Source organism: Nymphaea colorata, chromosome 1 (assembly GCF_008831285.2).
Source record: "Nymphaea colorata isolate Beijing-Zhang1983 chromosome 1, ASM883128v2, whole genome shotgun sequence".
NCBI lineage: Eukaryota > Viridiplantae > Streptophyta > Magnoliopsida > Nymphaeales > Nymphaeaceae > Nymphaea > Nymphaea colorata.
This window is the reverse complement of record NC_045138.2, coordinates 33,057,786-33,067,780: the sequence shown is the minus strand read 5'-3', so window position 1 is coordinate 33,067,780 and position 9,995 is coordinate 33,057,786. Positions and strand designations below refer to the sequence as shown.

Below are 9,995 nucleotides of genomic sequence, written 5' to 3'. Positions count from 1 at the left end.
TCTCTTAAGAGGCATAGTATAGTGTCCAATCTTTCAAGGTATAGCCTGTTGGACAGGGGCACAATATGAAATGCATCTCCTGTCCGATTCTCATAAGCGTTATTCTTACTATAAACACTGTTCGAAACGAGAAAGGTCTCTCTCTATATCTTTCTTGCATTGGCTTGAGATTGGGATGGATGATCGGAGGCCAACAGCTAGAAGAAAAGAAAAAATCTGTCACAGGCACTTTTTCCACCGTTAGTTTGTGAATAAGGCATGATTTCTACGGTCGTTGTTATGAGATTTAAGATATCTTCTACAATATCGCAGAAAATCTATTTCATACGACACGACATCAGATTTTGCGACATAAAGCATGCAAACGATATTTCAATCAGGACACCTAATATGAAATCCATAAAAGTAAGTCTTTAATGAGTCATTACGGATGTATTTGGTAGCCTCGGATCTTATGTTCAAACGTGCATAAAATGGTTAGTTTTGAGAGATCCTCAGTTTTGATATTTGGATTTAGAGGAGGTCCGTGATGAATATAAGGTGAAACAAAATTTGAGGTTGAACAAATGCAACGTAAGAAGGCTCGTAAAGAGCGAAGGCCGGAAGGGTGAATGAATTAAAAATTAAAAAGGAATTCACTAATCTACATTTGAAGATTAAAACTTTGAAGACTTCTCGGGTGTAGAGGCATCTGAATCCGTTTTAAGCGGTGAGGAAAGTAAGCCCACAGTTAGTTCTGCAAAAAGAAAAGTGGGGTGTACAATTTTTTGCGGTTCTAGGACCCGAAAGATAGCGTTACGGTAAAATTTTGATGGCGGTGGAAGACTTGGAATTACGTGCTTCTTGGACTTTTTCCCTTTGTTTTCCATTGATCGATATATACATATTTAATGAATTTTCAAAAAAATGGTTTTTTGTGTTTTTATTACGCTTATGTAATATGTTTTATGTGAATATAACCTGTTAATTCACTTTCTTCGATTAAATCAGTCTGCATCTATGTCATTCAAACACGCTCTCAACCTGGTTTTCTAGTTAAAATTCGATTTTGCCTCTTAAAACCGATAAAACTTGATTTTGAGCTGCCATCCAAATGCTTTTTACAAATGTTTTTCTTTTTTACATCAAAGTATGAATCTCTTTGCTTTTGAGAGCGATTTTGGTGTTAAGGCATTTGGAATGTTGTTTTGCTTTATTTTACGGATTACATACTAAGGTGTGTAGTTCAACACATGCAATGGAGGAGTTTAGATTTTCACAGGTGCTCAACTATATGTTCTACATCAATACATACGGACACAAAGCATTATACGTAAAGATCCTAAAGCGTATCTTCGTAGCATATTCCAACTGACAAATATTTATTATTCAGGATGTCGTCACTTATGCTTTAGGAGAGGGACAAGAAGGAAGGGTAGGTCGGTCGCAGTCGCAGAAGGGAGAAAGAGTCTTTCCCCCACTCGTCACTTTTGTGCTGTTTTTAATAATTCCACAGTTTGGGGCACGTTGTACAGCACCGATGCCTTAAACAGGAAAACCACTGCTGCCAACAACTCCCGGTTTTAGAAAACCAGACTATGTTTAGATCCTTGGAACAGTACATATAACAAGTCCACTGCTGCCCTGGGAAAGTTGGAGGGTTGATGTTGTGTGAGAAGTTTTTCCTTGGTGATCTGATTCCAGGTGAAATCCGGGGTTTCCTGAAAAATCTCGGAAAAGAGAGCGAAACTGAACCTGATAGGTGTAGATTTTAATCTTGATAGAATAGAAAAAGCAGGTGATTTCTTTTTTAGCACACAGTTTTGGAATACTTTTGAAAAACTACTGTTTTTTTGTGTTGTTGCCCAGTTTTTAGAGAGGTTGGCTTGAATCGGCAGAATTGCCGGCCTATGTATGAGATACGATGGTTGGGTATATGGGGAGAACCCTATAGCCCGAGGCCCGTGGATTTCATAAAGCCTAAGCCGATGGAGAAAAAAAATTAAAGAACAAAAGGAGAGAAAAATATAAAACAAAAGGAAGGTAAAACAAAAAAGTTGTAAATATTATGAGGGTGTTTGGATGTCGCAAAATCAAAATTTTGAGGGTGTCAGCCAAACACCCACTGTAAAAGGGTACAGTACAGTTCAGGGCAGAGCCAAAAGTGGGGCGGTAGGGGCCTTGGCAAATTTTCACTTTAATGTATAAATTTTTTTTTACTCCTGTTAAAATTTGTCTTTCTAATAAAAATTTTATTTTTTTGACTCTGCCTCAATACAATTAGCCCTGAAGAGCTAGTTGACTTACAAATTAAAGACCTCTGGAGATTTGAAAACACTTAAAACGAAAGCATACACAGAAGATTATTTCTGTGACGGTGTTATTCGAACTCAACGCAAGTCTGAATGCACCTCGAGCACAGTCCAACTGCAGAATGTGAAGATTGCTTGTCCTTGAATACGTCGGGAATTCAATATTTTATGTTCAAGAGTCTCTTTCGTCGGGTAGCAGTAGCGGAAGCGAGCCCACAGTAATGCAATAGAAAAAGGGTAGCAACTTTAACTTATCTTCTTCTTCTTGTAATAATTTCGTCTACCTTTCAAGCGGGATTTGATCCACCTACTCGTCTATCTTATTCAATGTATGTATTTATGGGTTCTATTGAAGCTGGATGCCTTCACTTTTAACAATTGGAGTCCTAAACTGTCTGCCATGGTGCACTAGAAATCTTTTTCCCTCCCCTCCCTTCCTCCCCTTCAACCATGAAGCTTAAAAAGTTTCTCTTTCCCACTGTCAAACCATGAAAATGTACAGCGACGAGCGTTGTCCCAACACTACATGTGCTCGACCATGTGCATTGTATAACATGGATACAGGCACCGAACAAAACATTGAAGCCGTATCTTCCAACAAAGTTCCATCGAATATATATTATTCAGGATGTCGTCACATTACGCCGCAGGTAGGGCTGAACACGAGCCGAGTCGAGCCCGAGCTCGGTCAGCTCGAACTCGGCTCGTCTAAATAACACACGAGCTCGACTCGACTCGAACTCGATTATAGCTCGACTATCCTGGCTCGAACTCGACTCGATAGTCAATGGTCGAGCTCGAGCTCGGCTCGATTAAGCTCGATTAAGCTCGTTTACTTGCATCCTAACTTGTTGAGCTCGAGCTCGACTACGGCTCGACTATGTGAAGCTCGATAAGGCTTGATAAGGCTCGAACTCATTAACTACTCGATTAATATTACTCATTTCTGTAGTTTTTCAAGAATAGTTTCTTTTTAATGGTAGGCAGCCACGGCGAATGGACTAAGAAAATAATGACAGAGACCAAGACAGAAAAATGTCGGAAATAGAACACAGATATCTCGCTGTAATTGCAGTGAATACAAAGCTCATAGCAAGATAGATGAAAGCATTCAAATTATTGCATAAACTAATAAAAAGGTGCACTTTTAAAAGCCCACCAACACCAAGATTGCATTCAAGCATTCAAGCACCAGATTGCAAGATTGAACAATCACATCAGGTGACTCCACATCCTGGGCTGTAATTGCTTAACTTGTAGCCAAAACATGAAATCAGCAATTATGCCAACTTACCAAATCATGCAATGAGATTCAAAAAAAGCACAAGGAGTATGAGACAAAAATGGAACAATAACATGAAACGCCTAAAACATCCAAGTGCTGTTACCAGTTACTACATAGCTGAAACATTCATTTCATGGAGCATCGTGATAAATGCTAGTTGGGGTACATTACAAACCCTGTAAATCAGGCCCAACAGATCATAAAATCAACAGGCCGACTGCCTTAACAAGTGCAAAACAGTAATTTTGGACAACCAATCCAAAACTAGAATTCTCACACTTCAAGGAAACAGAATTACATTGAAGAAGGGCACGAGCAAAGGCACCCATGCCATAGAACTTACAAACATTAAGTAAGATGAAAGCATCTCGTTGTTGGAACTAGCCAATGGCTAGTCGGCTGATACAAAGGCAGCACAAAATCTTCCATGACATAATCTTCCTGCTATTAACATGTTTGTTCAGCCCTTAAGAAACGAGAGAAACTCCGTACCTGCAGGAGAAAAAGAAAAATTGCTTACTGATTGTTTTGGCTGATGAATTTTGCATTAGAAGCCAATCCAAGAGGTACTTAAAACACTAAATCCGACCAACATGTTGACAAGTTGTCGTCTTACAGTAGAAATCTAATACTGGAATTGCTGGAAACCTAATAATAGCAGGAATGATCTGTAGAATTAGAGATTCTCATCTAGCAAGATATAAAAGATGGTTCAAGAGTTAAAGCTTTATAAGCTTTCAACAAGAAAGAATGCAACAATAATAACTCACCCCACTGCGAACTTTCTTTAATAGCTTAACTTCACCATCAAGAAGTTTTCCATCTGAAACAGACAGTAGAAAAATAAGCAAAATGAATAAAACCAGTATACAGAAAAAGATCAAGAAAAACTACAAGTGGCAACTAAAACAGACACTAGAATCACATTAGATCAAGAAAAAGAAGAAAACAAAACAAAAAAAAAAAAGCATTACCAAGAGGCAGCTTGAATCATTCTAATGATATATATTCACTTGATTCATCCTCAACCTGAAAGAAATACATATAATCAATTAACAAATGATTCACAGTATATTTAATGAATAGAATTCATTCAAAATATACTTACTTGTGTTACAACCTGAAAGCCCTTGACTAGTTTCTGCAAAGAATGAAAAATATCATAGGCTCATAAATATTGAGTTTATGATATAAAAAGATAGCCATTTATGTGCCCACTGCAACGAAATGTGCCCTCAAAAGATTGGCCCGAGTCCCTTAAAACATGTGAACGTCATGTTTGCTCAATCCAAAATTATGTATAAATATATATTTTAGAATTTCATTTTCTGGAAAAAAAACTCAGAAAAATATCAGCATCAAAATGCATGAACATTTTTAACTATGAGTTTAACGTGTTCAGGATAGGGCTATACACCAGCCGAGGTCAACTTAAGATCGACTCAACTCAAAAAACTCAAGTTCTATCGAATAGGGTCGAGCTCAAATCGAAGACAAAGGAATGATACATCAAACCACTACTTAAAAGAACGCGTATATCTCTGTTTTATATGTACTTAAAGACAAAGGAATGATACATCAAACTACTACTGGAACTCGAAAAGGAAATGAAAAATGGAGAAGTCATTGTTAAAAGGAAATGAAAAAATTGGCAGTTAGCAACGAAGAAATTAACTGTCGTTGTTTGGGACCAGCGACTTAGCATGGATGAAACATAAAAAGATGAACTATGCAAACAAGCCCCCTCCCCATAAGCCTAATATTGGCAGCACATGACAGAAACCTCAAACTAAACATCATATAAGACAAGCAAAAAGAAAGAAAGAAAAAAGCAGAGAAACAGTCAAACAGTCGATAGTTTCTCATTCTTACAACGGAAAAAATGGGAAGCAGAACTTTAGTGACGAAACAGAAAACCCAAAAACAAGAGCAGAGGACTAGCATATTGAGGTAGCAACCGGAGAGAGAGAGAGAGCCCTACCGATTCACGGAATCAACCGGAGGAGCAAAGACCCGCTCGCTGCCGGACTGTCGGATCCATCAAAGAGAACCGGAGAGGAAGATCGAGGGACGCCCTCTAAACTTGAATCTGCACTGGAGACGATGTGTTAACATTCAAATCAGTTGTTATACACTTAGATCACAATTGTGTTAGGAATCCAACAAGAAATCGGGTAAAAAACAGATGAAATCGAAGGCGGAGCAGCCGGCTGACCTTGAAGGCTGAAGTGGCCCACGGACGCGGCCCGCGGACGATTGGTTCGGTGGTTCCTCCTGCAGACGTCGGAGAATCCCGGACGGGAGAACTAGAGAAGAGAAGAGTTGATGAAGTCGGAGAGATCGAGAGGCGACTGGCGAGAGAGGGAGAGTCGGAGAGAGCGAAAACTTCAAAAGAGAGGGAGAAGTGAGATTCGAGAACGAAAATGAAATGAGGAAACCCTAAACCTCGTCCCGCTTTGACGCTTTTTCATCTGAACCGGTTTTAAAAAAACCGGTTCACTAAATAATCGAGCCGATTCGAGCTTTAACGAGTTCACTTACATGAACTCGAACTCGACTCGATTAATTAAACGAGTCGGCTCATCAACTCGAGCTCGACTCGTTTAACTAAATAAGCGGCTCGTTTAAACATACGAGTCGAGTTAAACGAGTCGAGTTCGAGTAGCTCGACTCGTTGAACAGCCCTAGCCGCAGGCGAACGTCAATAAACTATTTTCTAAAGAGTCTCCCCAGCTTGTGGCGCGTTGTACAGGACAGCGGCGATGCCTTGAACAGGAAAACCACTGCGGGGAAACAGCGGTCGGTTTAAGAAAAACCCGCCTTTGTTTTAGACCAATGGAACACTATAAATAAGAACTCCCCCGGTCTGGCCTTTTCGTCAAAACACCAGTGGCAGATCGAGATCGAGATCGAGTCTTCCGTTGGTTCTTCCATTGATCTTGGTGGGTGAATTGAAGGATCATGAGTTTGAGGTACATGAGCAGGTTCTGTGTGAGCGCGGGGGCGAGGGTCCTCCAGTCCGTCAAGGAGCAGGGCCCCAAAGTCGACGGCGGGTTGAAGTCTCTGCAGCCGGCGGCCAAGAAGGATGGGGGCATGCGTAACCAAGTGAGGCGGTTCTCGGGGGCGGCGGACTCCGCCAAAAGGGTGAGCTTGGAGGAGAAGAGGAGGAGGGAAGCGGAGAAGGCGGAGAAGGTCTACCATTTGATATGTTGGGGTCCGAATTAGAAAATCAGAAGCGGATGTATCTCTTCTCGCTAAGGGCGTCCAAAAATAAAGAATCAGAGTTTTTGTCCCGGTTTTTTGATGTCCTCGTCCATGTGGTGTGGTGTCTGAAATTGGGTGTAGCGTTAAACTGAGCAATCCGCTATTGTGTAAACTTTTATATACTGTAATACACAAACTGCAAATTCTTCTTCTTCTTCTCTCTTTCTTGCTCTTTGTTTGTGTGCGTGTGTATAGGTTTGCGGTTCTGCTACCAAATATTGGGAAGTTGGAAGACTGATGTTTGTTTGTTGAAAAGGTAGATACCAAATATGATCTTTGAAGAGAAAATGCACAAGTTTTCTTGTTCTATGTGCAAATACTTCGATTCAAAGTGAAATTTGAGCTTTTCTGAGTAATCTCTCTCTCATCCAAGTCGCAGATGAAGTACCTTCCAGAAATTATCCAAGGCCTATGCCGAATCCAGGCCACAGATGAGGCATCTTGAGTGGAAATTCCTAAGCATCAATTTTCTTACTAAAAGAGTGAAAAGACTGAACCAGTGATAGGTGGGGCTAGACTAATCTTCAGGTTTCTCTTTTGCTCGAGGATAGAAGAATCAACCGCTGGGCGGCTGTCTCTAGCTTTCTAGCACATAGTTTTTGAATACTTAAGCGCAATTTCTTTGATGTCTGTGGGGTTCAGGATTCTTCCGAAGATTGTCGTCACTTTGCGAGGTCGGCAGGCTTTTCTTGGAAGGCCACATTTGGGGTTCGCTGCTGGTTTTTCCCATGGTTTTCATTCGGTTTTACAATGACAGGCGGAGCTGAGTGGGAAACCAACTTGCCGTTATTTTAAGCCTCTGGTTGGTTCTCCACTTGAGGCCACTATTTTTTCTCCACAATGCCGAAAGTGATCACATACAATTCAGAGAAAGGAGATCTGTAATAGAATAATTGCCAAATATCTTCAAATCAAATCACGGGCCTGGCGCTACAGATTTTTAGAAAGAAACCCCCCAAAATTCCCTTGGGAAGAGAAAAAAAAATTCCTCTTATGGATCCAAGTTCTGTTCTAGCTAAGTTTGGACTTGAAGGACCTACTCGAGCAGCCAGGTGAAGAATTATATCTTGGTTTAAGATTCCGGTGACCAAATGTGTCTAAAAAGAAAAGCTAATCATTACTAAATTTGGGTATTTCTCTTAATTTCAGATTTTCAATGACTAGCTAGAGAGCGGACTCAGTTGAAAGGTGGTTAAGATCTTGACAAGTTGGAAAAGTTCGTGTTGTAACCTTTTCTGTGGTGCTTCTTCTGAATTTTTTGGAATTCCTATTTCAACAGGTTGCTGATGAATGTGACCGTAATGAACGTCAGCCACTCTAACTCCTGTGTGCTGAAGTCCACCGTTTTTGAAAGAACGTTGAAGACAAAGTTGGGCAGTTACGACCAACTCCAAGGCCGGTTTTATGTGTTTATTGTTCCCATGATTCTTCTCAATTCAAAAGTTGCAAGAATATCTTAGGAAACCAATATTCGACGACAAACCCTGATTCATAGATGTCGGGCAAGCATTTAAGTGTTCACTAAGGTACACGACCTACTTTCGATGTTTCACTACACTAACTCTTACTTTGATACCTCATATGCTCAAAATGTAAACTGGTTGTTTATCTGCTTATGCTTCAGGCCCTTGAAACTATTTTTCTTCATAGCTTTCTTACCAAACATCAACTTGTCCTTTTAAAATTGTTTGATACGAAAACAATAATTTCGAGAATAAATTACTTCTTGTGATTTTTCTATCCATCAAGGAAGAGGTTCATGTGAATTTTCAATTACTTAAAGGAAAACCAATAAAGAACGCCAGCTGTAATTGTTTTGATACTACCTTCTATTGCAAAATATTCTGTTTCCAAGATGGCAGAAATGTATCGTGAATTCTATTTTCGAAGGTATAATCTTCCTATTTGAGCTAAAGTATTTCCCTATTCGAGTTAGCAGAAATTTACTTTGAACACATATTAGACGGTTTTCACGAAAGCTTAACTACTGAGATTATAAAAAGATAAACAAGCAGCCAGGGGTCGGTGGTCGATGTAGCGGGATGAGTGATGGGCTGCGCGGGTTGATTGTGTCTCTTAATATGACTAACTCTCAGGAGTTTTCGGCCAAGAGAGACTTTGGCCCAGCATTTGTGCCGTATCACAATTTAACTAATCCCCTGATCAATATCGATTTGCATTTCTACAATTCAAGACAAGTGATATTATGACACTGCGTTCCTGCAGATTTTTGGAAACTTCGGTCTCAAAAAGGTTTCCAGTTCCTATCGTACGCACGTCGTCATAGTTTTAGCCACAAGCTCGGGCGAAAGAGGGAGGAGGCGCAACCAATGAGAGATTGAAACCGTGTGCTCAATTGTTTGAAAATAGTTCCATTGGCCTTGCATAGCCAAATCTTCTGGGGTATCTCAGCGGCCTGATTTTGACGGCCGGCAAGGCGGTGGCATTGGAGGCTGGCTTCATCGCGGTGGCCGTGGAGGCTGACCTCGTTGCGGTTTTTCGTGTCAGTACTCGGTATAGATGAGACCCACCTGGTGTCTTGCGTTCGGCCGTTTGGGGGCAACAGAAGCAAGCAAAAGGGATAGCAGTGGGTTGGCGGCATGCCGGCGGATATCAAAGCCACCATCACGGGGCTCGTGGCGGGCTCACGTAGCTGCGGCACCGAGGGGTACAACACAACAGTGGTGGGCATACGTACCAGCCCTGGAGGCGGCACAGCCGCTCAGGCGAGTGTTTGTATAGGTGGAGATGTTTTTGTGTTGTATGATGCTAATGGTCCGCTGTGTGAGGGTATGATTGGTAGCTCAGCAGTGAGACGCTGTTATCGTACTGACAGGAATGTTGACGATGTTGTCAGCGGCGACCATATAGAATATTGGTGCTCATACTGTTTGTCATTGGTGCCCGCATCCGTTTGTCTATCAATCAATTCAGTAATTAAAAAAACCATTGCATTTGTATTTCACAAACACCTTTCTAAGACTACGTTTTCACCTAAATGATTAACATTCGAGAGTGTATATAAATAGTACTTCAACGCAGAAGTAGAACATACATCAGTTCAAGTTGTTTTTAAGGAAATCGTTAACTTTATATTATTAAAAATTTGTAGTAATAAGAGCCATTCATTTTTTCTTTTAATTGCTATACAAACA

The 9,995-nt window shown here is 40.7% G+C and overlaps 1 long non-coding RNA gene across 1 annotated transcript; it reads right to left on the bottom strand.

The window, feature by feature from the left end:
* Positions 1-3,625: 3,625 nt before the first annotated feature.
* LOC116266520 (uncharacterized) lies at positions 3,626-7,071 on the bottom strand. Its single transcript, XR_004175399.2, has 6 exons — positions 5,792-7,071; positions 5,558-5,670; positions 4,685-4,717; positions 4,551-4,605; positions 4,347-4,399; positions 3,626-4,068 (listed from the first exon to the last, which is right to left on the bottom strand). It is a non-coding gene; the product is annotated as an uncharacterized LOC116266520 (long non-coding RNA).
* Between the last annotated feature and the right edge of the window lie 2,924 nt (positions 7,072-9,995).